We start from the raw sequence: 24,326 nt of genomic DNA, 5'->3' as shown, positions 1-24,326 counted from the left end.
TTAGAAGGCATCATGTTAATGTTACTACTTAGCTTCGGCTGTTGGATGTCCTGACGAATCGTGTCCAGATAAAGCGTCTGGAGTGAAAAAGTTGAGGAAAAAATAAATAAATATATGAACGGTAATTAAAAAGTGAAACCCGTAAAGTTGTCAGGTAGCAAAATAGGTTGGCAACAAAACGCACAGCAATTCGAAAACAAGCCTGCAAGTTGTACATCACTGCTGCTTGGTCAGGGGTCACACCAGAGCAGCTCTGTCAGATGCTGTTGAGTCTGAATGGATATAGAGATTAGTAAGACTTTATAATAAACCATTTATAATGGATTAGTAAATATTTTATTCATCGTTCATTTAACATTACTCCCAGATTTGTTTTAGTAAGCAAATTATTCAATAATATATAAAAAACTTTTATGTTATGCATTCATGTTTTCTAAGATCATTCATAAGATGTTTAATAAATGTCCTTACAAACCATGTACAAATCATTTGTAAAGTATTTTTGAAGTCTTAAATCTAAAATGAGGACTATTTATACTTTATAAGTGTTTTGAGTGACCAGTGTAATTTATCACAAAAATATGGACATGTTGTGGTAGTGTGCTGAAGAAGTAACATGTTTTGTCTGAATATGCTAACATTCGTGATTGCTGGCCTTGACTACCACAACCAAAACATGGATAGTTGTCACTCATTAGAGCAGTTCACAGACTGCTTACAGGGTAATGGAACAAATATTTAACCGCTTAAGACTCTAGGGGCAGTATTTCATTTTTGGATAAAAAGACGTGCCCGTTTTAAGCGCAATATTTTGTCACGAAAAGATGCTCGACTATGCATGGAATTGATAGCTTTGGAACGAAAACACTCTGACGTTTCCAGAACTGCAAAGATTTTCACTGTGAGTGCCCTAGAACACAAGCTTTAGGCAAAACCAAGATGTTACTGCAACCAGGAAATGAACAGGATTTCTGAAGCTACGTTTTGCATTGTCTCCTTATATGGCTGTGAATGCCCCAGGAATGAGCCTACCCTTTCTATCGTTTCCCCAAGGGGTCTGCAGCATTGTGACGTATTTGCAGTCATATCATTGGAAGATTGACCATAAGAGACTACATTTGCCAAGTGTCCGCACGGTGTCCTGCGTGGAAATTGGTGCGCAAAACTCAGCTGCTGGTATTTTTCCATGGGATTCTGAGAAAAACCATGCTTCCACGAACGGCATATCAATGAAGAGATATTTGACAAAACACCTTGAGGATTGATTCAAACAACGTTTGCCATTGTTTCGGTCGATATTATGGAGTTAATTCGGAAAAAAGTTTGACGTTTATGTGACAGAATTTTCGGTTCGTTTCGGTAGCCAAATGTGTAGTAACAAAACGGAGCGATTTGTCCTACACAAAGAATCTTTCAGGAAAAACTGGACATCTGCTATGTAACTGAGAGTCTCCACATTGAAACATCTGAAGTTCTTCAAAGGTAAATTATTTTATTTGATTGCTTTGCTGGTTTTTGTGAATATGTTGCGTGCTAAATGCTACGCTAAATGCTAAGCCAGCTATCAACACTCTTACACAAATTATTGATTTTCTATGGTTCAAAAGCATATTTTGAAAATCTGAGATGACAGTGTTGTTAAAGAAAAGGCTAAGCTTGAGAACAGGCATATTTATTTCATTTCATTTGCGATTTTCAGAAATCGTTAACGTTGCGTTATGGTAATGAGCTTGAGCAGTAGTCACGATCCCGGATCCGGGATGGGGAGTTCTAAGTTAAATACATAATTTAACTGAACATTACTTTTAAAGGGTTACTACCTTGAGAAATGACGTTCTAGTCCTGCCAGCCCATGTCCTTGAAGTCGATGTAGAGGCAGCGGGGCCTACACGCGTTTCTGGACAGTAGTGGAGAAGGTGGAAAGTTTTTAAGTTCCTCGGCGTACATGTTAATCGATGGACTTTGTCATTGACCTTCCCCCCTCCAAGGGGAACACCACCGTTTTCATCATTGTGGACCGGTTTCCCAAAGCTTGTCGCGTCCTTCCTCTGCCTTGGCTCCCGTCAGCCATGCAAACCGCGGAGGCTCTTTGACTCACGATCTTCGGGTACTACGTGATCCCAGAGGACATTGAGTCAGACCGTGCCCTCAGTTCACCTCACGTGTATGGAAGGCGTTCATGGAACGCCTGGGGGTCAAGGTCAGTCTCACCTCCGGGTACCGTCCTCAAGCAAATGGGCAGGTGGAGAGGGTCAATAAGGAAGTGGGCATGTTCCTGAGGTATACTGTCAGGACCGGCTGGGGGAGTGGGCAGATTTTCTACCCTGGGCTGAGTACAAGCAGAATTCCCTTCGCCACTCCTTCACTAAACTCACTCCTTTCAAGTGTGTGTTGGGATATCAGCCAGCCCAGGCACCTTGGCATCCGAGTCAGACAGAGGACCCAGCGTGGAAGAGTGGTTTCGGCATGCTGAGGAAATCTGGAACGCTGTGCACACTCGTCTCCAGCGGGCCGTGCGTCAGCACAAGAAACAGGCCAACCGCCACTGCAGTGAGGTGCCTGGTTTCTCTCCAGGAGACCCGGTCTGGCTCTCGTGGTACTGCTGCTCATTCCATTCACCCGTTCAGGAGGTCTACATCATCAAATGGATCATTACCACCAACCACAGACTGTTTTGTCTCATTACGCACACCTGGTTCCCATTCCCCCTGATGTGAATGTATAAATATGGGCCCTCTGTTCCCCATTGCCCTTGTTGATTATTGTTCCATGTCCGTTGGTCTTGTGAGAACCTGTCCTCTGTTGTATTGGCTTGCTTGTTACTGTGTTAGTTTGCACTTGTTATTACGGATCTCGTCCCGTGTAGTTATTAGAGGTTTACACCTCACGCTTTGTTTGGGTTAGAGCCCTGTGTTATAATTATATATGTTTGTTTTGGGCTTCATCTCCGTCAAGTCCATGACGTACACTATTTTGGGTAGAGAAATAAAACTCACCTATTTCGTATTCCTGCGCCTGTCTCCTATCATTATGCAACGTTACATTAGCTAAATATTTGCAATACAACACTTCCTTACGTCTTTGTAAATAGTTGACAAATAATAGTATTTGTGAATTAAATGTTAGATATATTTCCTTAATCATTGTGTAATTATTATTTTAACACTGTCACACCTACTCCCGCTAACCAACAGTCCTGCCAACCTACATTGCACACACCTGGCATCCATCGTTGCACACACCTGGACTTATTAATCACCACCCTGACTACTCTCCTTTTAAACAGCAATCAGTAGCCTCATTCATCAGACAGTAATGGTTTTGTTCACCTTCAGTATGTGTCAGGACCCGGTTACGAACCCAGGTCTCCGGAGTGAGAAACAGTCACTTAACCAACTGAGCCACGAATAGTCGGCAGAACCCAGAAGATGAGGCAGACACAGCAGTACTTGAGACGGTGTATTTAATGAAGTAAAAAGTGAAGTTCTTCAGGAAAACATGTAACTCCACAACCTCAAAAGGAATTCCACAAGAACAAAGGTAATCCTCCAAGACAAAAAAGGTAAATCCACAAGGTAAAGCACAAAAAGCCTCAAAAGATACTCAAAAACAAACAAACAAGAACAAAAAACATTATTCCACAAGAGAGTCCACCGGGATCAACAAGAGTTCTCAGAGTGCTAGGGCTGGGTGCTAACATACAAACACAGAGCAAAGAACAGAGGAAAACAAAGGGTTTAAATACAATCAGGGGAAATGAGGCACAGGTGGAAATAATAATGGGGATCAAGGGAAAACAAAAGGTCAAAAGGCACAATGGGGGCATCTAGTGACCAAAAACCGGAACAACCCTGGCCAAATCCTGACAGTATGTGTCTCCCGTTTTGTTTATCTGCTTTTTCTCGTCATTAAACTTACCTTCTGTTTCTGACTCCTAGCGTGTACGTTACAGAATACTGCCTTAGAAAATATGGAAGCAGCAGAACATAACAGCATCTTCCAATGTCACGCCCTGACCAGAGAGAGCCTTTTTATGCCTCTATTTTGGTTGAGTCAGGGTGTGATTTGGGTGGGCATTCTATGTTTCGTTATTTCTATGTTTTGGCCGGGTATGGTTCTCAATCAGGGACAGCTGTCTATCGTTGTCTCTGATTGGGAATCATACTTCACACCCTTTTTCCCTCCTTCAGTGTGGGTAGTTGTCATTGTTACTGTCACACCCTGACCTAAGATAGCCTTTTTATGTCTCTATTTTGGTTTGGTCAGGGTGTGATTTGGGTGGGCATTCTATGTTCATTTTTCAGTGTATTTATTTCTTTGTTTTGGCCGGGTATGGTTCTCAATCAGGGACAGCTGTCTATCATTGTCTCTGATTGGGAACCATACTTAGGCAGCCCTTGCCACGCCCTGGTCGAAGTATACTGTGTTTGTTCTCACCAGATAGGCTGTATAGGTTTTCACGTTCCGTATGTTGTTCTGTATGTTTAAGTTATTTCATGTCTAGTTCATTTTCATTAAAGAACCTGAGTAACAACCACGCTGCATTTTGGTCCGCTTCTCCTTCAACAGACGAACGCCGTTACAGCCCTTTTCCCCACCTGTCTTTGTGGGTAGTTTACTTTGTTTATGTCACACCTTTAGCTTCACGGTTTGTTTTGTAGTGTTTACTGTTTTGTTCGGCGTCTATTCTAATAAAGAGAATATGTACGCTCACCACGCTGCACCTTGGTCCTCTTCATTCAACAGTCGTGACAGTTAGAGACATCATAGCCCTGTTAAGCTTCACGGTCGTTTTGGACGGCAGACAGGCTCAGGGTCAGGGTAGGCAGAGGTCAATAATCCATAGGTGGGCAAAGGCACAGGTCGGCAGGCAGGCACAGAGGCAGGGCAGGCAAAGGTCAAAACCAGGAGAGCGAGAAAAAGAGAGACTGGGAAAAGCAGGAGCTGAAGCAAAATATCTGGTTGACAAACAAGACGAACTGGCAACAGACAAACCGAAAACACAAGTATAAATACACAGGGGATATTGGAGAAGATGGACGACACCTAAAGGGGGTGGAGACAATCACAAAGACAGGTGAAACAGATCAGGGTGTGACAGTTGAGGAGATCTAACTTGATTAAATGGCAAATCGTGAATTATTCCTAAAGAGTTGTAATTTTGTGTGAAATGTTCTGATAGAAGTGCGTTGGAGATAATTGATACAACTAAATGAAATGGAAATTACATTTAGTCTTTTGCTGTCTAAATCAGAGAAAACAACACACCAGAAAAGGAAATCAACATTACTGGGTGATTGGGTCAGAATACAGTGTTGTTGTTCTGCCTGACAAATAGTATTTGTTCCAATGATCTAACTGAGACAAAGTTTCCCTCAACTTAAATAAGTATAGTTCACAATTCAGTTCAGATGGACATTTCAAAACGTCTATGGAATGTTCATATGGAATGGCACTATTCATTTTGTCTGCTAAAGTGCAAACCCCATAAGGCCCTTCAAAGGAAAAAAGCAGTAACTACATCATTTTTTTACCGCAAAATCGTACTTATTTTTCTATCTATGCAGTACTTTCTGATTCACCATTATATATTTGGATCAAATGGCTTGTTCCTGTGTCCGGAAACGAGTACCACATTAATCAGATAATATACCTGGCCGTTGAAACAGATCAAATTCATAGCGTTTTGCCTTTGTAGGGCAGCATCAACTTAATCATTCAGTTCAGATCAACATTTTTATCGTCTATGGAACGTTCCTATGGAATGCCACTATTTTGATTACATTTGCTATTAGCATGTACACCATAAACTTATGCTATTTCATCAACTTCCCTACTGTCAAATTTCCTAAACATTGACCAGCTGACATGTGGCGTGCCGTCATCTCTCCTGAGGTTGTGGAATATGGTCCAAACTGAGCAATGACATCACCTAAACCAGTTAGTCTGCACATGTATCATATTTCCATTCAAAAATAGCCTTTGAGTGACCAAAACATCATTCATAACATGTTTCCCCATTAAAAAGCTAGTTTGAGTAAATGTTCCCTTTCTTTCATCTCTAACCATCAGTAAGGCTGAAGGACAGGCTTGGTGGGCACAGAAGCATCCAATCCTGTCATACATTACATCATGCTTCCACAACTGATTTGCTTATCCAACCGTTTGTTCAATTATGTGCTCACATGCGCACGCGCGTGTGTGTGTGTGTGTGTGTGTGTGTGTGTGTGTGTGTGTGTGTGTGTGTGTGTGTGTGTGTGTGTGTGTGTGTGTGTTTCAGAGAGAAGCTGGGGAGGGAGTGTCTGTCAGTAAATCAGAGATAAATATAGAGGCAGAGCTCAGAGTTTCTCAGAAGGCGGATGTAACGAGTTTCCTCCTCTTCTTCCGAAGAGGAGAGGCGAAACGGATCAGAGGACCAATACGCGGCGTGGTAATTTTCCATGGTACTTTTTAATGCGATAAGGTACACATGAACAAACTAACAAAACAAGAAAACGTGAAAACTCAAATTACAGTCCTATCTGGTGCATACACAGAGACAGGAAACAATCACCCACAAACACACAGTGAAACCCAGGCTACCTAAGTATGATTCTCAATCAGAGACAACCAATGACACCTGCCTCTGATTGAGAACCATACTAGGCCGAAACATAGAAATTCCCAAAACCTAGACAAACAAACATAGACTGCCCACCCAACTCACGCCCTGACCATACTAACTAAACACAAAAACACAGAAAATAAAGGTCAGAACGTGACAGTACCCCCAAAGGTGCGGACTCCGGCCGCAAAACCTTGACCTATAGGGGAGGGTCTGGGTGGGCGTCTGTCCGCGGTGGCGGTTCTGGCGCGGGACGCGGACCCCACTTCACCCTTGTCTTTGTCCGCCTTATTTTCCGCCTCCGTGGCTTTCTCACCATGGCAACCCCTCTCAATGACCCCACTGGACAGAGGGGCAGCTCGGGACAGAGGGGCAGGGGCTCTGGACAGAGGGACAGGGGCTCTGGACAGAAGGACAGGGGCTCTGGACAGAGGGACAGGGGCTATGGCGCCTCTGGGCTGAGGGGCTCTGGCGCCTCTGGGCTGAGGGGCTCTGGCGCCTCTGGGCTGAGGGGCTCTGGCGCCTCTGGGCTGAGGGGCTCTGGCGCCTCTGGGCTGAGGGGCTCCGGCAGCGGCGCCGGACAGGCGGGACGCTCCGGCAGCAGCGCCGGACAGGCGGGACGCTCCGGCAGCAGCGCCGGACAGGCGGGAGGCTCCGGCAGCAGCGCCGGACAGGCGGGAGGCTCCGGCAGCGGCGCCGGACAGGCGGGAGGCTCCGGCAGCGGCGCCGGACAGGCGGGAGCACCTGCAGAGAGGAGACAGAGAGACAGCCTGGTGCGTGGAGCTGCTACAGGAGGCAGCGGCGCCGGACAGGCGGGACGCTCCAGCAGCGGCGCCGGACAGGCGGGAGGCTCCGGCAGCGGCGCCGGACAGGCGGGAGGCTCCGGCAGTGGCGCCGGACAGGCGGGAGGCTCCGGCAGCGGCGCCGGACAGGCGGGAGGCTCCGGACAGGCGGGAGGCTCCGGCAGCGGCGCCGGACAGGCGGGAGGCTCCGGCAGCGGCGCCGGACAGGCGGGAGGCTCCGGCAGCGGCGCCGGACAGGCGGAACGCTCCGGCAGCGGCGCCGGACAGGCGGGAGCACCTGCAGGGAGGAGACTGAGAGACAGCCTGGTGCGTGGGGCTGCCACAGGAACTACCAGGCTGGGGAGACTTTCAGGAGGCTTGGTGTTAGGAGGAGCCTGAAAGACCGGGCTGTGGGGGAGCACTGGAGCTCTGGTGCGCAACCTTGGCACCACTTCCCCAGGCTGGACAACTACTCAAGCCCGGACCCTCAAAAGTGCAGGCACAGGTTGAACCGGGCTGTGGGTAAGCACGGGAGATCTAGTGCTTACTACACGCACCTCTCCCCTAGGCTCCACTCCCACAGTTGCCCGGTACGAGCGGAGCGCAGGCAGAGGACGCACTGCACCCTCCCAGCGCCCCGGAGACACAGCACGCAGAGCCGGCGCAGGATAACCTGGACCCAGACTGCGTACCGGCGACCAGACCCGCTGAGCAGGCACCATACGCCCTGGCTCAATGCCCACACTCGCATGGCACTCTCGGGGGCTGCCCTATAGCGCACCGGGCTATGGACACGCACTGGCGACACCGTGCGCTCAACCGCATAACACGGTGCCTGACCAGTAATGCGCTGCTCATAATAAGCACGAGGAGTGAGCTCAGGTCTGCTACCTGGCTTAGTACCACACCTCGTGTGCCCCCCCCCCCAAAAAATTTGGGGCTGCCTCTCGTACCTGTCGCACTGCCGTGCTGGCTCCTCATATTGCCGCCGATCAGCTTTCGCTGCCTCCAGCTCTGCTTTGGGGCTGCGATTTTCCCCAGCCCGTGCCCAGGGTCCCTCTCCGTTCAGTATCTGCTCCCATGTCCAGGAGTCCTGTGATGGTGGCCTCTGTTGTTGATGCTGCTGCTGCTGTCGTCGCTGTCCTTTACCACGCCGCTTGGTCCGATTGTGGTGGGTGATTCTGTAACGAGTTTCCTCCTCTTCTTCCGAAGAGGAGAGGCGAAACGGATCAGAGGACCAATACGCGGCGTGGTAATTTTCCATGGTACTTTTTAATGCGATAAGGTACACATGAACAAACTAACAAAACAAGAAAACGTGAAAACTCAAATTACAGTCCTATCTGGTGCATACACAGAGACAGGAAACAATCACCCACAAACACACAGTGAAACCCAGGCTACCTAAGTATGATTCTCAATCAGAGACAACTAATGACACCTGCCTCTGATTGAGAACCATACTAGGCCGAAACATAGAAATTCCCAAAACCTAGACAAACAAACATAGACTGCCCACCCAACTCACGCCCTGACCATACTAACTAAACACAAAAACACAGAAAATAAAGGTCAGAACGTGACAGCGGACCTGACAGGGTCACACACAGGACCAAGCAGGAGCAGGACCTCAGCATTTTTACATGTTATTACAAATGGAGAAACATGAAGATGTTCAATACTGTTTTCAAGACGGAAACTCTTCTTGCAGAAAAGCTTTTCTATCGACATCTATCTACATAACACTGTACATCTTCTTCACATTGATTTCAGCAGTTACAGTATTTTTGAATGTACTGGTGATCATCTCCATCTCTCACTTCAAGCAGCTCCACACTCCAACCAACCTGCTCATCCTCTCTCTGGCTGTGTCAGATCTCCTGGTTGGACTGATTGTGATACCAGTAATGACTGTAGCAATATTGGAACCGTGCTGGGGTTTTGGGGAATATTTCTGCGTGTTTCAATTCTTCATTACTTTTTATGTACTTCTTTATCGCTTGGCAATTTGGTCTTGATATCTATTGACCGCTATGTTGCTGTGTGTGATCCCTTATTGTACCACTCTAAAATAACAATAACAGGAACTATCTGTTGTATATCCATTACCTGGTCTTGTTGTATCATATACGATGCTGTTATTTTACAAAACTTTGTTAATTTCCAGACACCCAGTAGGTGTTTAACAGAATGTGTTGTTGTTGAAGGAATAACATGGGTTAATATAATTTCCGTTGTTTTTATAATGGTTGTCCCGTGCTCTATTATTATAACACTTTATATGAACATCTTTGTGGTGGCCAGATCACAGGCCAGAAAGGTATTTTCAAAAGAGACCAACAGTGAGTCTGGTGTTAAAACTGTACAGGCAAATAAGTCTGAGAGAAAAGCAGCAAAAACTCTAGCTATTGTTGTTTTCAACTATCTCCTTTCTTGGATTCCATCTCTATTAATTTACTTTGTTGTTTCTGTTATAGGTGATCATTTAATATCATATTTCACCAGTTACCTGGCACTTTTTAATTCCTTAATTAATCCAATAATTTATGCTTTTTTTTATCCATGGTTCAAAGTGACAGCTAAACTTATTTTAACTTTGAAGATAAGACGTTTATAGTTCCTATAATATGGTTCACTAGTTCGGCAAACATTTGTTTGATATAGTTTTGTTCTACAATTGTTGTAATTATTTTATGTAACAATACACCAACATTATTTATCTCAGTGTTGTCATGATTGATACATGGTGTTGATACAGAATGATTTGTCTGGATTAGATTGGAATGGATTGGAGAAGGCATAAGCTTGTTTTATAAAATACATTGTAGTCATTGTGGATTGTGCACTCCAAATACATAAGGCTGTGGTTGTTCCATGTTAATGATAAATAGTATGTAAGTGTTCTAATTGCACATTCTGAGGACGTCATGAGTCGTTCTATGTGTTGTTAAACATCTCCCTCTAGTGGCTCATTTGTGACACAACGTCTTCATCAAGTGTAGAGTCGTTGAAATGTACAATACTGCATGATATCAGATAACGTCCAGGTCTAAATAACTGCTGTATTGTGGAAGTAGTTGATGGTAAAATGTAAGAACATCCAATTATGGGTAACACTTTATAATAACATTCAGTAATAAACCATGTGTAAGGCATTTCCAGTTTGCTCACCATTTGATATTAAGGCAACATTTGTGAAATGTTACTTAGCTCGGTATTCTCACATTTATAGATATTGGTTAACACACTAAATAGTTTCTAATGGATTAGTAAATAGTGTATTCATAATTAATTTATCAATACTACCATATTTATTTTTGTAAGCTTGTTATTCACACATTTTTAAAACAACTTTTATATTATGTAATCATGTTTCAGGAGATAATTAATCAGATGTTTAATACGTGTTCTTATAAACCATTTACTAATCATTAGTAAAGTTGTTTTGCAGTCCCTAATCTAAATTGAGGACTATTCATACTTTCTTAATACTTCATAAATGTTTGAACAGTGACCATTGTAATTTATCACAAAAAGATGGACATGCTATTGGTAGATATTCCAGTACTACCAGATGCTCCTTAAAGATTCAAAATGACTTAGAATGTATCAATAGTTAAAAAATAAGCACAAAACACAGAGAATGTTAAACAAAATATATTGAACATTTTATTTCAAAACAGTCACAGTGTCGTAATAGTGTGATGAAGGAAGTAACGTGTTTGTCTGAAAATTAGAACATTCTTGTTTGTTGGAAGTGACTGATTGCACTCATTATTATCAAATAAAATACAATTTTATTGGTTAAAAACATGTGTTTAGCAGATGTTATTGAGGGTGTTGCGAAATGCTTGTGCATCTAGTTCTGACAGTGCAGCAATATCTAACAAGTAATATCTAACAATTCCACAACAAATACCTAATATACACAGATCTAAGTAAAGGACTGGAATTAAGAATATTTTAATATATGGATGAGCAATGTCAGAGTGGCACAGACAAAGATCAGTTCAGAGACTGCTTATAGGGTAAGGGAACCAATATCTAATATACTGAACATTACGTTTCAAGAGTTATTACCTTCAATATACTACAAAATCAATTAAAAATCCAATTGTATTGGTCACATACAGATGTTAAGCAGATGTAATTGCAGGTGCAGTGAAATGCTTTTGTTCCTAGCTCCAACAGTGCCGAAGTATTTAACAATTCACAACAATACACACACATATAAACGTTAAATAATGGAATTAAGAAATATATAAATACTTGGACAAGCAATGTCTGAGTGGTTTTGACAAAAAATACAGTAGAATACAGTATTTACATATGAGATGAGTAAAGCAGTATGTAAACATTATTAAAGTGACTAGTGTTCCATTATTAAAGTGACCATGTCTATGTACATAGGGCAACATCCTCTAAGATGCAGGTTTGAGTAACCGGGTGGTTGTCGGCTAGAAGCTGTTTTTCAGTCTCTCGGTCCCAGCTTTGATGCACCTGTACTGACCTCGCCTTCTGGATGATAACGGGGGGCACAGTCCGTGGCTCAGGTGGCTGATGTCCTTGATGATCTGGCCTTCCTGTGGCATCGGGTACTGTAGGTTTCCTGGAGGGCAGGCCGGGTGCCCTCGGTGATGTGTTTGGCAGACTACACCATCCTCTGGCGAACCCTAAGTATTCAGACCCTTTACCCTATTCAGACCCTTTACTCAGTACCTCGTTGAAGCTTCTTTGCCAGCGAATACAGGGTATGACGCTTCAAGCTTGGCACACCTTAATTTGGGGAGTTTGGCCCATTCTTCTCTGCAGATCCTCTCAAGCTCCATCAGGTCGAATGGGGAGCGTTGCTGCACAGCTTTTTTCAGGTCTCTCCACAGATGTTCGATCAGGTTCTAGTCCGGGCTCTGGCTGGGCCGTTCGAGCACATTCAGAGACTTGTCCAGAAGAAACTTCCGCATAGTCTTGGCTGTGTGATTAGGGTCGTTATTCTGTTGGAAGGTGAACCTTTGACCCCGTCTGAGGTCCTGAGTGCTCTGGAGCAGGTTTTCATCAAGGATCTCTCTGTACTTTGCTCTGTTTATTTCTTCATTGTTTACGATATGCTTTACAGTTAAAGCATATATTACACCGGTCACTGTACAACACATTTATAAAGTATTAAGAAAGTGTGAATAGTCCTCCCTTTATATTAGGGACTGGAAAACTAGTTTACTAATGATTAGTAGATGGTTTATAAGAACATGTATTAAACATCTGATGAATGATCTTATAAATCATTACATACTATGAAAGCTTTTCATAAATGTGTGAATAAATAACTTACAAAAATAAATATGGGAGTAATTATAAATAAATGAATAAAATATTTACTAATCCATTATAGACTATTTAGTGTGTTACCCAATCTCTAAATTAATTCAGAGTAAACCGTATCTGAGAGAGCTGCTCTGGTGTGACAACTGACCTGGCAGCAGTGATGTAGTGAGATTAGTGGTACTGTCCATACCCAGTATGTTGAGGTTGAAGTGTCTGCTGTGGTCTCATGCTCTGTTGTGTTGAATAACTAATGTATATACTGTAGTAGTTATTTATAAATGTGTGAAAACCTAGCTGAATAACATTTCACAAATGAGGCCTTAATATTAAATGGTGAATAAACTCTAAATGCCTTACAAATGGTTAATTACTGAATGTTATTATAAAGTGTTACACATAATTGCATATTCTTACATTTTCAACTACTTACACAATACAGAATTTATTTAGACCTGGACGTTTTCTGATATTATGCAGTATTGTACATTTCAACTTTACTCCACTTGATGAAGATGCTGTGTCACAATTGAGCCACTAGAGGGAGGTGTTAAACAACATATAGAACGACTCATTACGTCCTCGGAATGTACTATTAGAATGCTGACAATCCATTTATCATTAAGTAACATGAAACAACCACAGCCTTAGGTATTTGGAGAACACAATCAACAATGACTACAATGTCCTTTATATAAGAAGCTGAAGTTTAGCTGTCACTTTGAACTATGGATAAGAGAATGCATAAATTATTGGATTAATTAAGGAATTAACAAGTGGCAGAAAAATGATGAAATATGATACCAAATTATCAATTAAAAAGGAGGAAAAAAGGAAATAAATAGAGTTGGAATCCAACAAATGAAATAGTTGAAAACAACAATAGCCAGAGTTTTTGCTGCTTTCCTCTCAGACTTATTTGCCTGTACAGTATTAACACCAGACACACTGGCAGCCTCTTTTGAAAACACCTTTCTGGCCTGTGATCTGGCCACCACAAAGATTTTCATATAAAGTGTTATAATAATAGAGCACGTGACAACCATTGTCAATACAAAGTCAATTATATTAACCCAGGTTATTCCTTCAACAATACAACATTCTTTCAAATACCAACTTGGTACCTGCATATTGACAAAGCACTTATAATAACAGCATCGTATATGATACAACAACACCAGGTAATGGATATACAACAGATAGTTCCTGTTATTGTTATTTTAGAGTGGTACAATAAGGGATCACACACAGCAACATAGCGGTCAATAGATATCAAGACCAAATTGCCAAGAGATAAAGAAGTACATAAAAAAGGATATCCCTGCACACACATACACATACACACACAAATGAACAAATAGTAGTTAGAGATGAGAGAAAAGGTACATACACATACACACACAAATGAACAAATAGTAGTTAGAGATGAGAGAAAAGGTACATACACATACACACACAAATGAACAAATAGTAGTTAGAGATGAGAGAAAAGGTACATTTTCTCCGATTCATTTCAAATTGTATTTGTCACAAGCGCCGAACACGTGTGGACCTTACAGTGAACTGCTTACATACAAGCCGTTAACCAATAAGTTAAGAAAAAATAATAACAGTAACAAATAATTAACGAGCAGTAGTAAAATAATAATATTGAGGCTATATACAGGGTGTACCGGTACAGAGTAAATGGGCGGGGCACCGGTTAGTCGAGGTAATTGAGGTTATATGTACATGTAGGTCGTGTTAGAGTTACTATACATAGATAATAAACAGAGAGTAGCAGCAGCGTAAAAGAGGAGGGGGCAATGCAAATAGTCTGGGTAGCCATTACATTACATTTTACATTACAATTAAGTCATTTAGCAGACGCTCTTATCCAGAGCGACTTACAAATTGGTGCATTCACCTTATTACATCCAGTGGAACAGCCACTTTACAATAGTGCATCTAAATCTTTTAAGGGGGGTGAGAAGGATTACTTATCCTATCCTAGGTATTCCTTAAAGAGGTGGGGTTTCAGGTGTCTCCGGAAGGTGGTGATTGACTCTGCTGTCCTGGCGTCGTGAGGGAGTGTGTTCCACCATTGGGGAGCCAGAGCAGCGAACAGTTTTGACTGGGCTGAGCGGGAACTGTACTTCCTCAGTGGTAGGGAGGCGTGCAGGCCAGAGGTGGATGAACGCAGTGCCCTTAGCCATTTGATTAGCTGTTCAGCAGTCTTATGACTTGGGGGTAGAAGCTGTTCAGCAGTGTTTTAGATTTAGACTTGGCGGTCCGGTACCGCTTGCCATGAGGTAGCAGAGAGAACAGTCTGTGACTAGGATGGCTGGAGTCTCTGACAATTTATATGGCCTTCCTCTGACACAGCCTGGTATAGAGGTCCTGGATGGCAGAAATCTTGGCTCCAGTGATGTACTGGGCCATACTCACTACCCTCTGTAGTGCCTTGTGGTCGGAGGCCGAGCAGGTCCAATACCAGACAGTGATGCAACCAGTCAGGATGCTCTCGATGGTGCAGATGTTAAACTTTGAGGATCTGAGGACCCATACTATATCTTTACAGTCTCCTGAGGAGGAATATGCTTTGTTGTGCCCTCTTCACGACTGTCTTCGTGTGCTTGGACCATGTTAGTTTGCTGGTGATGTGAACACCAAGGAACTTGAAGCGATCAACCTGCTTCACTACAGAGGGGTGTGCTTGGCCCTCTTTTTCCTGTAGTCCACAATCATCTCCTTTATCTTGATCACATTGAGGGGACACGTCTCTGACCTGACCTCCTCCCTATAGGCTGTCTCATCGTTGTCGGTGATCATCGTTGTCGGTATCATCTGCAAACTTAATGATGGTGTTGGAGTCGTGCCTGGCCATGCAGTCGTGGGTGAACAGTGAGTGCAGGGCAGGATCTGAGCACTCACCCCTGGGGGGCTCCATTGTTGAGGACCAAGGTGGCAGATGTGTTGCTACCTACCCTCACCACCTGGGGGTGGCCCGTCAGGAAGTCCCGGATCCAGTTGCAGAGGGACGTGTTTAGTCCCAGTGTAACAGTATAATTTTAAACCGTCCCCTCGCCCATGCCCGGGCGCGAACCAGGGACCTTCTGCACACATCGACAACAGTCACCCTCGAAGCATCGTTACCCATCACTCCACAAAAGCCGCGGCCCTTGCAGAGCAAGGGGAACTACTACTTCAAGGTCTCAGAGCAAGTGACGTAACCAATTGAAACGCTATTTAGCGAACATCGCTAACTAAGCTAGCCGTTTCACATCCGTTACACCAGGATCCTTAGATTAGTGATGACCTTTGAGGGTACTAAGGTGTTAACGCTGAGCTGTAGTCAATGAATAGAATTCTCACATAGGTGCTCCTTTTGTCCAGGTGGGAAAGGGCAGTGTGGAGAGCAATAGCTATAGCATCATCTGTGGATCTGTTGGGGCAGTAGACAAATTGGAGAGGGTCTAGGGTTTCTGGGATAATGGTGTTGATGTGGGCCATGACCAGCCTTTCAAAGTACATGGCTACAGACATGAGTGCTACGGGTTGGTAGTCATTTAGGCAGGTTACCTTAGTCTTATTGGGCACAGGTACTATGGTAGTCTTCTTAAAACATGTTGGTATTACAGACCCAGGAGAGGATGAAAATGTCAGTGAAGACACTTGCCAGTTGGTCAGCGCATGCTTGCAGTACACGTCCTGGTAATCCGTCTGGCCCTGTGGCCTTGTGAATGTTGACCAGTTTAAAGGTCTTAAAGGTCTTACTCACATCAGCTGCGGAGAGCGTGATCAAACAGTCTTCTGGAACAGCTGCTCTCATGCATGCTTCAGTGTTATTTGCCTCGAAGCGAGCATAGAAGTAGTTTAGCTCATCTGGTAGGCTCGTGTCACTGGGAAGCTCTCGGCTGTGCTTTCCTTTGTCGTCTGTAATGGTTTGCAAGCCCTGCCACAGCCGACAAGAGCAAGAGCCGGTGTAGTAATATTTGATCTTTGTCCTGTATTGAAGCTTTGCCTGTTTGATGGTTCGTCAAAGGGCATAGTGGGATTTCTTATAAGCGTCCAGGTTAGAGTCCCGCTCCTTGAAAGCGGCAGCTCTAGCCTTCAGCTCAGTGCGGATGTTGCCTGTAATCCATGGCTTCTAGTTGGGGTATGTACGTATGGACACGGTGGGGACAACGTCCTCAATGCACTTATTGATAAAGCCAGTGACTGATGTGGTGTACTCCTCAATGCCATCGGAGGAATCCCAGAACATATCCATGGTTCAAAGTGACAGTTAAACTTATTTTATCTCTGAATTTAAGGCATTCATAGTTCAAACATAAGTTTGATATCGTTTTGTTATACAATTGTTGTAAGTATCTCGTTCATGTAACAATACACTGACAGGACTTAGCTCAGTGCTTAGGTCCATGTGGTGTTGATACAGAATGATTTGACTGGATTGAATTGGAATGACTTGGAGAAGGCATAAGAAGGAATAAGCTTGTTTAATAAAATGCATTGTCATTTTGGGTTGTACACTCCTTTTACCAAAGTCTGTTGTTGTTCCATGTTATTTAATTTACATTTACATTTACATTTAAGTCATTTAGCAGACGCTCTTATCCAGAGCGACTTTTGGTGCATACACCTTATGACAACCAGTGGAACAGCCACTTGCATCTAAATCTTGTTGGGGGGAGAAGGATTACCTACCCTTACTTACCCTATCCTAGGTATTCCTTGAAGAGGTGGGGTTTCAGGTGTCTCCGGAAGGTGGTGATTGACTCCGCTGTCCTGGCGTCGTGAGGGAGTTTGTTCCACCATTGGGGGCCAGAGCAGCGAACAGTTTTGACTGGGCTGAGCGGGAACTGTACTTCCTCAGTGGTAGGGAGGCGAGCAGGCCAGAGGTGGATGAACGCAGTGCCCTTGTTTGGGTGTAGGGCCTGATCAGAGCCTGGAGGTACTGAGGTGCCGTTCCCCTCACAGCTCCGTAGGAATAGTTTGTAAGTATTCTAAAAGTACATTTTGAAAACGTCATGAGTCTTTCTATATGTTGTTCAACATCTCCCTCTAGTGGCTCAATTGGGACACAATGCCTTCACCACGTGTAGTAAAATGTAAATGTACAATATGCATGATAACAGATAACATCCACGTCTATCTCAATGGTGTATTGTGTAAGTAGTTGATGGTCAAATTTAAAAATATGCAAATATGGGTAACACTTTATAATGTTCTTAATAATCTATTTGTAAGGATTTTACAGTTTGTTCACCATTTATTAATCATTACTCCCAAATGTGTTAAATGTTAGTCAGGTAGGTATTCGCACATGTGTAAATTACTAGTATGTGCATGTAATAATGTCTGTAATAATGATACATAAGATCATTCATAAGATGTTTAATGAATATCCTTATAAACTATTTAATAATCATTAGTATATGCATTAATGATTAAGCACAACAGTGAAGGAGACCACATCAGACAGCTCAACCTCAACATACTGGGTATGAACAGTACCACGACTCTCACTACATCACTGCTGCCAGGTCAGGGGTCACACAAGAGCAGCTCTCTCAGATGCTGTGGAGTCTGAATTAATATATAGATTGGTAACACTTTATAATAACACTTTGTAATAATGAATGTAAAATGTTTATTTTGACTCCACATCATTAATGTCTCATTACTCCCACATTAGTTTTAGAAAGCTAGTTATTTATTTTTTAAAACATTTTTATTTCACCTTTATTTAACCAGGTAGGCAAGTTGAGAACAAGTTCTCATTTACAATTGCGACCTGGCCAAGATAAAGCAAAGCAGTTTGACACATACAACGACACAGAGTTACACATGGAGTAAAACAAACATACAGTCAATAATACAGTATAAACAATTCTATATACGATGTGAGCAAATGAGGTGAGATAAGGGAGTTAAGGCAAAAAAAGGCCATGGTGGCAAAGTAAATACAATATAGCAAGTAAAACACTGGAATGGTAGATTTGCAGTGGAAGAATGTGCAAAGTAGAAATAAAAATAATGTGGTGCAAATGAGCTAAATAAATAAATAAATAAAATAAATACAGTAGGGAAAGAGGTAGTTGTTTGGGCTAAATTATAGGTGGGCTATCTACAGGTGCAGTAATATGTGAGCTGCTCTGACAGTTGGTGCTTAAAGCTAGCGAGGGAGATAAGTGTTTCCAGTTTTATTCACACATTGATAAACAACTTTTACAGTATGTAATAATGATTTTTATGATCTCTCATCAGATGTTTAATAAATTAACGTATAAACCATTAACTGATCATTAGTTGTATTGCAGTCCCTAATCTAAAGTGAGGACTATTCAGACTTTTTTAATACTTTATAAATGTTTTGAACAGTGACCAGTGTAATTTATCACAAAAAGATGGACCTGCTATAGGTAGACATTCCAGCAGTACCTGATGCTCCTTAAGATCTCAAAATGACCTAGAACATATCAATGGACACAACACAGAGGATGTTAAAGGAAATATATTGAACATTTTATTCCAAAACAGTCAGATTGTTGTAGTAGTGTGCTGAAGGATGCTAACATCTTTATCTGAAAATAATAACATTCTTGTTTGTTGGCAGTGACTATCAAAACCAAAGTGTGGATTGCAGTCACTCATTAGTAATCAAATCAAATGTTATTTGTCACAAACATGTGTTTAGCAGATGTTATTGCGGGTGTTGCGAAATGCTTGTGCATCTAGTTCTGACAGTGCAGCAATATCTAACAAGTAATATCTAACAATTTCACAACAAATACCTAATACACACAAATCTAAGTAAAAGACTGGAATTAAGAATATATGAATATATGGATGAGCAATGTCAGAGCGGCACAGACTAAGAGTAGTTCATAGACTGCTTACAGGGTAATGGAACCAATATCTAAATACATCATTTAACTGAACATTACATTTCAAGGGTTACTACCTTTAATACACTACAAAATCAAATCAAATCACATTTTATTGGTCACATACACATGTTTAGCAATGTTATTGTGGGTGCAGTGAAATACTTTTCTTCCTAGCAGTGCAGTAGTATCTAACAATTCACAATAATACACACAAATCTAAAAGTAAAAGAAGGAAATTAAGAAATATATAAATATTTGGACAAGTAATGTCTGAGTGGTTTTGACAAAAAATACAGTAGAATACAGTATGTACATATGAGATGAGTAAAGCAGTATGTAAACGTTATTACAGTGACTAGTGTTCCATTATTAAAGTGTCAAGAGGTTCCATGTCTTTGTACATAGGGCAGCATCCTCTAAGGTGCAAGGTTGAGTAACATGGTGATAGTCGGCTAGTGATGGTTAATTAACAGTCTGATGGCTTTGAGATAGAAACTGTTTTTCGGTATCTCGGTCCCAGCTTTGATGCACCTGTACTGACCTCGCCATATGGATGATAGCGAAGTGAACAGGCCGTGGCTCGGGTGGTTGATGATCTTTTTGGCTTTCCTGTGACATCGGGTACTGTAGGTGTCCTGGAGGGCAGGCAGGGTGCCCTCGGTGTTGCGTTGGACAGACCGCACCACCCTCTGTAGAGCCCTAAGTATTCAGACCCTTTACTCTGTACCTTGTTGAAGCATTTTAGCCAGCTAATATAGGGTATGATGCTACAAGCTTGGCACACCTGTATTTGGGGATTTTCTTCCATTCTTCACTGCAGATCCTCTCAAGCTCTGTCAGATTGGATGGGGAGCATCGCTGCACAGCTATTTTCAGGTCTCTCCACAGACATTCGGTCAGGTTCTAGTCCAGGCTCTTGCTGGGCCATTCAAGCACATTCAGAAACTTGTCCCCAAGCCACTCCTGCATTGTCTTGGCTGTGTGCTTAGGGTCATTGATCTGTTGGAAGGTGAACCTTTGACCCCGTCTGAGGTCCTGAGTGCTCTGGAACAGGTTTTCATCAAGTATTTCTCTTTACTTTGCACTGTTCATCTTTCCCTTTATCCTGACTAGTCTCTCAGTCGCTTCCACTGAAAAATATCCTGAAAGCATGATGTTGCCACCAGTATGCTTCACCGTAGGGATGGTGTCAGGTTTCCTCCCAACGCAACACTTGGCATCAAGGCCAAAGAGTTCATTTTTAGTTTCCTTTAGGTGCCATTTATGTGCCAAAAGAGTTCTTTATGTGCCATTTGGCAAACTCCAAGGCCGTTATGTGCCTTTTACAGTGGTGTGGCATCAGTCTGGCCACTCTACAATAAAGGCCTGATTGTTGGAGTGCTGCAGAGATGTTTGTCCTTCTGGAAGGGTCTCCCATCTCCACAGAGGAACTCTGGAGCTCTCTCAGAGTGACCATCAGGTACTTGGTCACCTCCATGACCAAGGCCCTTCTACCCGATTGCTCAGTTTGGACGGGCGGCCAGCTTTTGTGGTTCCAAACTTCTTCCATTTAAGAATGGAGGCCACTGTGTTCTTGGGGGCCTTCAATGCTGAAGAAAAGTTTTGGTACCCTTCCACAGATCTGTGCCTCGACTCTTTCCTGTCTCGGAGCTCTACGGACAATTCCTTCGACCTCATGTCTTGGATTCTGCTCTGATATGCACTGTCAACTGTGGGACCTTATATAGACAGGTGTGTGCCTTTCCAAAAGTAATTTTATTTAACTAAGTAAGTCAGTTAATTAAGAACAAATATTTTTTTTCTTTTTTACAATGACAGCCTACACCGGCCAAAGCCAGAGGACGCTGGGCCAATTGTGTGCCGTCCTATTGGACTTCCAATAACAACCAGTTGTATTACAGCTGGATTTGAACCAGGGTGTCTGTGGTGACACGTCTAGCACTGAGATGCGGTGCCTTAGACCACTCTTTCACTCGGGAACCAAAATCATGTCCAATCAATTGAATCTACCACAGGTGGACTCCAATCAAGTTGTAGAAACATCTCCAGGATGATCAATGGAAACGGGATGCTATTTAGCTCAATTTCGTGTTGTATAACAAAAGGGTCTGAATACTTATGTAGATAAGGTATTTCTATTTTTATTTTTAATACATTTGCAAACATTTCTAAAAAACTTTTTAGGGGTTTTGTGCGCAGATTGATGAGAGACAAAAATATTTAAAACATTTTAGAATAAGTGTCACAGTGTTCTTCGTTTGTAGAAAGAGAGTCGGTATAGGCAGCCAAGCCTATATAAAAATACAATAAACCCATGTCACACCCTGGCCTGAAAAATAATAAAGAAAACACAAAATACTAAGACCAAGGCGTGACAATAAGGCTATAATGTAACAACATGTGTAAAAAGCCAGGGGTTCTGAATACTTTACGAATGCACTGTATGTATGAAAATACTCTCAAATAAAATCTGACATTCTATAAGGTCGCCCCATATTAAATACAATCTCATATCCAAAGTGCTGGAGTAAAGCACTTTTGATATGGACACTGCAGATTGAAATAGAGGACAGGGATTACTTCAGTATTTGCAGTAGCCAGTGGAAGGCAGTAATCTGTGACAGAGGGATAACTTAATTGATTCTATACTGAACAAAAATATAAATGCAATATTTTACTGATTTACGGTCATATATGGAAATCAGTCAATTGAAATAAATGTGTCAGGCCCTAATCAATGGATTGTACATGATTGGGAATACAGATATGCGTCTATTGGTCCCCGATATACTGTATATAAAAAGTATGGGGACACCCCTTCAAATTAGTTGAACTGGTTATTACAGCCACACCCGTTGCTGTAATTGCCTTGCAATCTCCATAGACAAACAGTAGAATGGGGAGTAGAATGGCAGTAGAATGGGGCGGCAGCGTAGCCTACTGGTTAGAGCGTTGGACTAGTAACCGGAAGGTTGCGAGTTCAAACCCCGAGCTGACAAGGTACAAATCTGTCGTTCTGCCCCTGAACAGGCAGTTAACCCACTGTTCCCAGGCCGTCATATGTTCTTAACTGACTTGCCTGGTTAAATAAAGGTAAAATAAAAAAAAAAAAAAATGGTCATACTGAAGAGCTCAGTGACTATCAATGTGGTACCTTCATAGGATGCCACCTTTCCAACAAGTCAGTTCATCAAGTTTCTGCTCTGCTAGAGCTGCCCCGTTCAACTGTAAGGGCTGTTGTTTTGAAAAAGAAACGTCTAGGAGCAACAATGACTAAGCCGCTAAGTGGTAGGCCACACAACCTCACCAAATGGGAAGGCCGAGTGCTCCAGCACATAGCGAGTAAAAATCCTCTTTCCTCGGTTGCACATCTCACTACCAAGTTCCAAACTGCCTCTGGAAGCAACGTCAGCACAAGAACTGTTCATCGGGAACTTGGCCGAGCAGCCGAAAACAAGCCTAAGATCACCATGCACAATGCTGTGTTGGCTCGAGTGGTGTAAAGCACTTCGTCATTGGATGCTGGAGCAGTGGAAACACCTTCTCTGGAGTGATGAGTCACGCTTCACTCTCTGGCAGGCCGATGGACGAATTTGGGTTTGGCGGATTCCAGGAGGACTCTACCTGCCCAATGCATAGTGCCAACTGTAAAGTTTGGTGGAGAAGGAATAATGGTCTGGGGATGTTTTTCATGATTTGAACTTGGCCCCTTAGTGCCAGTGAAGGGAAATATTAACCTACAGCATACAATGACATTCTAGACTTAGTGGCAACAGTTTGGGGAATGCTCTTTCCTGTTTCAGCATGCAAAAGCCACCGTGCACAAAGTGAGGTCCATAAAGAAATGTTTTTTTGAGATCTGTGTGGAAGAACCTGACCGGACCTCACAGAGCCCTGACCTCGACCCTATTGAGCACATTTGGGATGAATTGGAACGCCGACTGAAAACCAGGCCTAATCGCCCAACATCAATGGCCAAATGAACTTGTGGCTGAATGGAAGCAAGTCCCCGCAGCAATGTTCCAACATCTAGTGGAAAGCCTTCCCAGAAGAGTGGAAGGTGTAATAGCAGCAAAGGAGGACTAGCTCGATATTAATGCTCATGATTTTGGAATGACATGTTCGACGAGCAGGAATCCTCTTGGACCAAGACTTGGCGCTCCAGTACTGCTTGCCGTGCGGTAGCAGAGGAAACAGTCTATTACTAGGGTGGCTGGAGTCTGACATTTTTTAGGGCCTTCCTCTGACACCTCCTGGTATAGAGGTCCTGAATGGCAGTGATGTACTTGGCCATTCGCACTACCCTCTGTAGTGCCTTGCGGTCAGAGGCCGAGCAGTTGCCATACCTGGCAGTGATGCAACCAGTCAGGATGCTCACTATGCTGCAGCTGTAGAACCTTTTGGAGGATCTGAGGACCCATGCCAAATATTTTCAGTCACCTTAGTGGGAAAATAGGTTTTGTCGTGCCCTCTTCATGACTGTCTTGGCGTGCTTGGACCATGTTAGTTCGTTGGTGACGTGGACACCAAGGAACTTGAAGCTCTCAACCTGCTCCACTGCAGCCCAGTCGATGACAATGGGGGTGTGCTCGGCCCTCTTTTTCCTGTAGTCCACAATCATCTTATTTGTCTTGATAACGTTGAGGGAGAGGTTGTTGTCCTTTAACCACACGGACTCTGACCTCCTCCCTATATGCTGTCTCTTTGGTGTCGGTGGTCAGGTCTACTTAATGGTGCTGGAGTCATACC

The 24,326-nt window shown here is 43.0% G+C and overlaps 1 pseudogene; it reads left to right on the top strand.

Annotated features, from left to right (window-relative positions):
* The first annotated feature begins 8,983 nt into the window (after positions 1–8,983).
* Positions 8,984–10,541, top strand: LOC127924031 (trace amine-associated receptor 6-like; annotated as a pseudogene).
* The last annotated feature ends 13,785 nt before the right edge of the window (positions 10,542–24,326 follow it).

This window comes from Oncorhynchus keta, unplaced genomic scaffold (assembly GCF_023373465.1).
Source record: "Oncorhynchus keta strain PuntledgeMale-10-30-2019 unplaced genomic scaffold, Oket_V2 Un_contig_3546_pilon_pilon, whole genome shotgun sequence".
Classification (NCBI taxonomy): domain Eukaryota; kingdom Metazoa; phylum Chordata; class Actinopteri; order Salmoniformes; family Salmonidae; genus Oncorhynchus; species Oncorhynchus keta.
The sequence above is the reverse complement of the archived record's forward strand: the minus strand, read 5'-3'. Positions and strand labels throughout refer to the sequence as shown.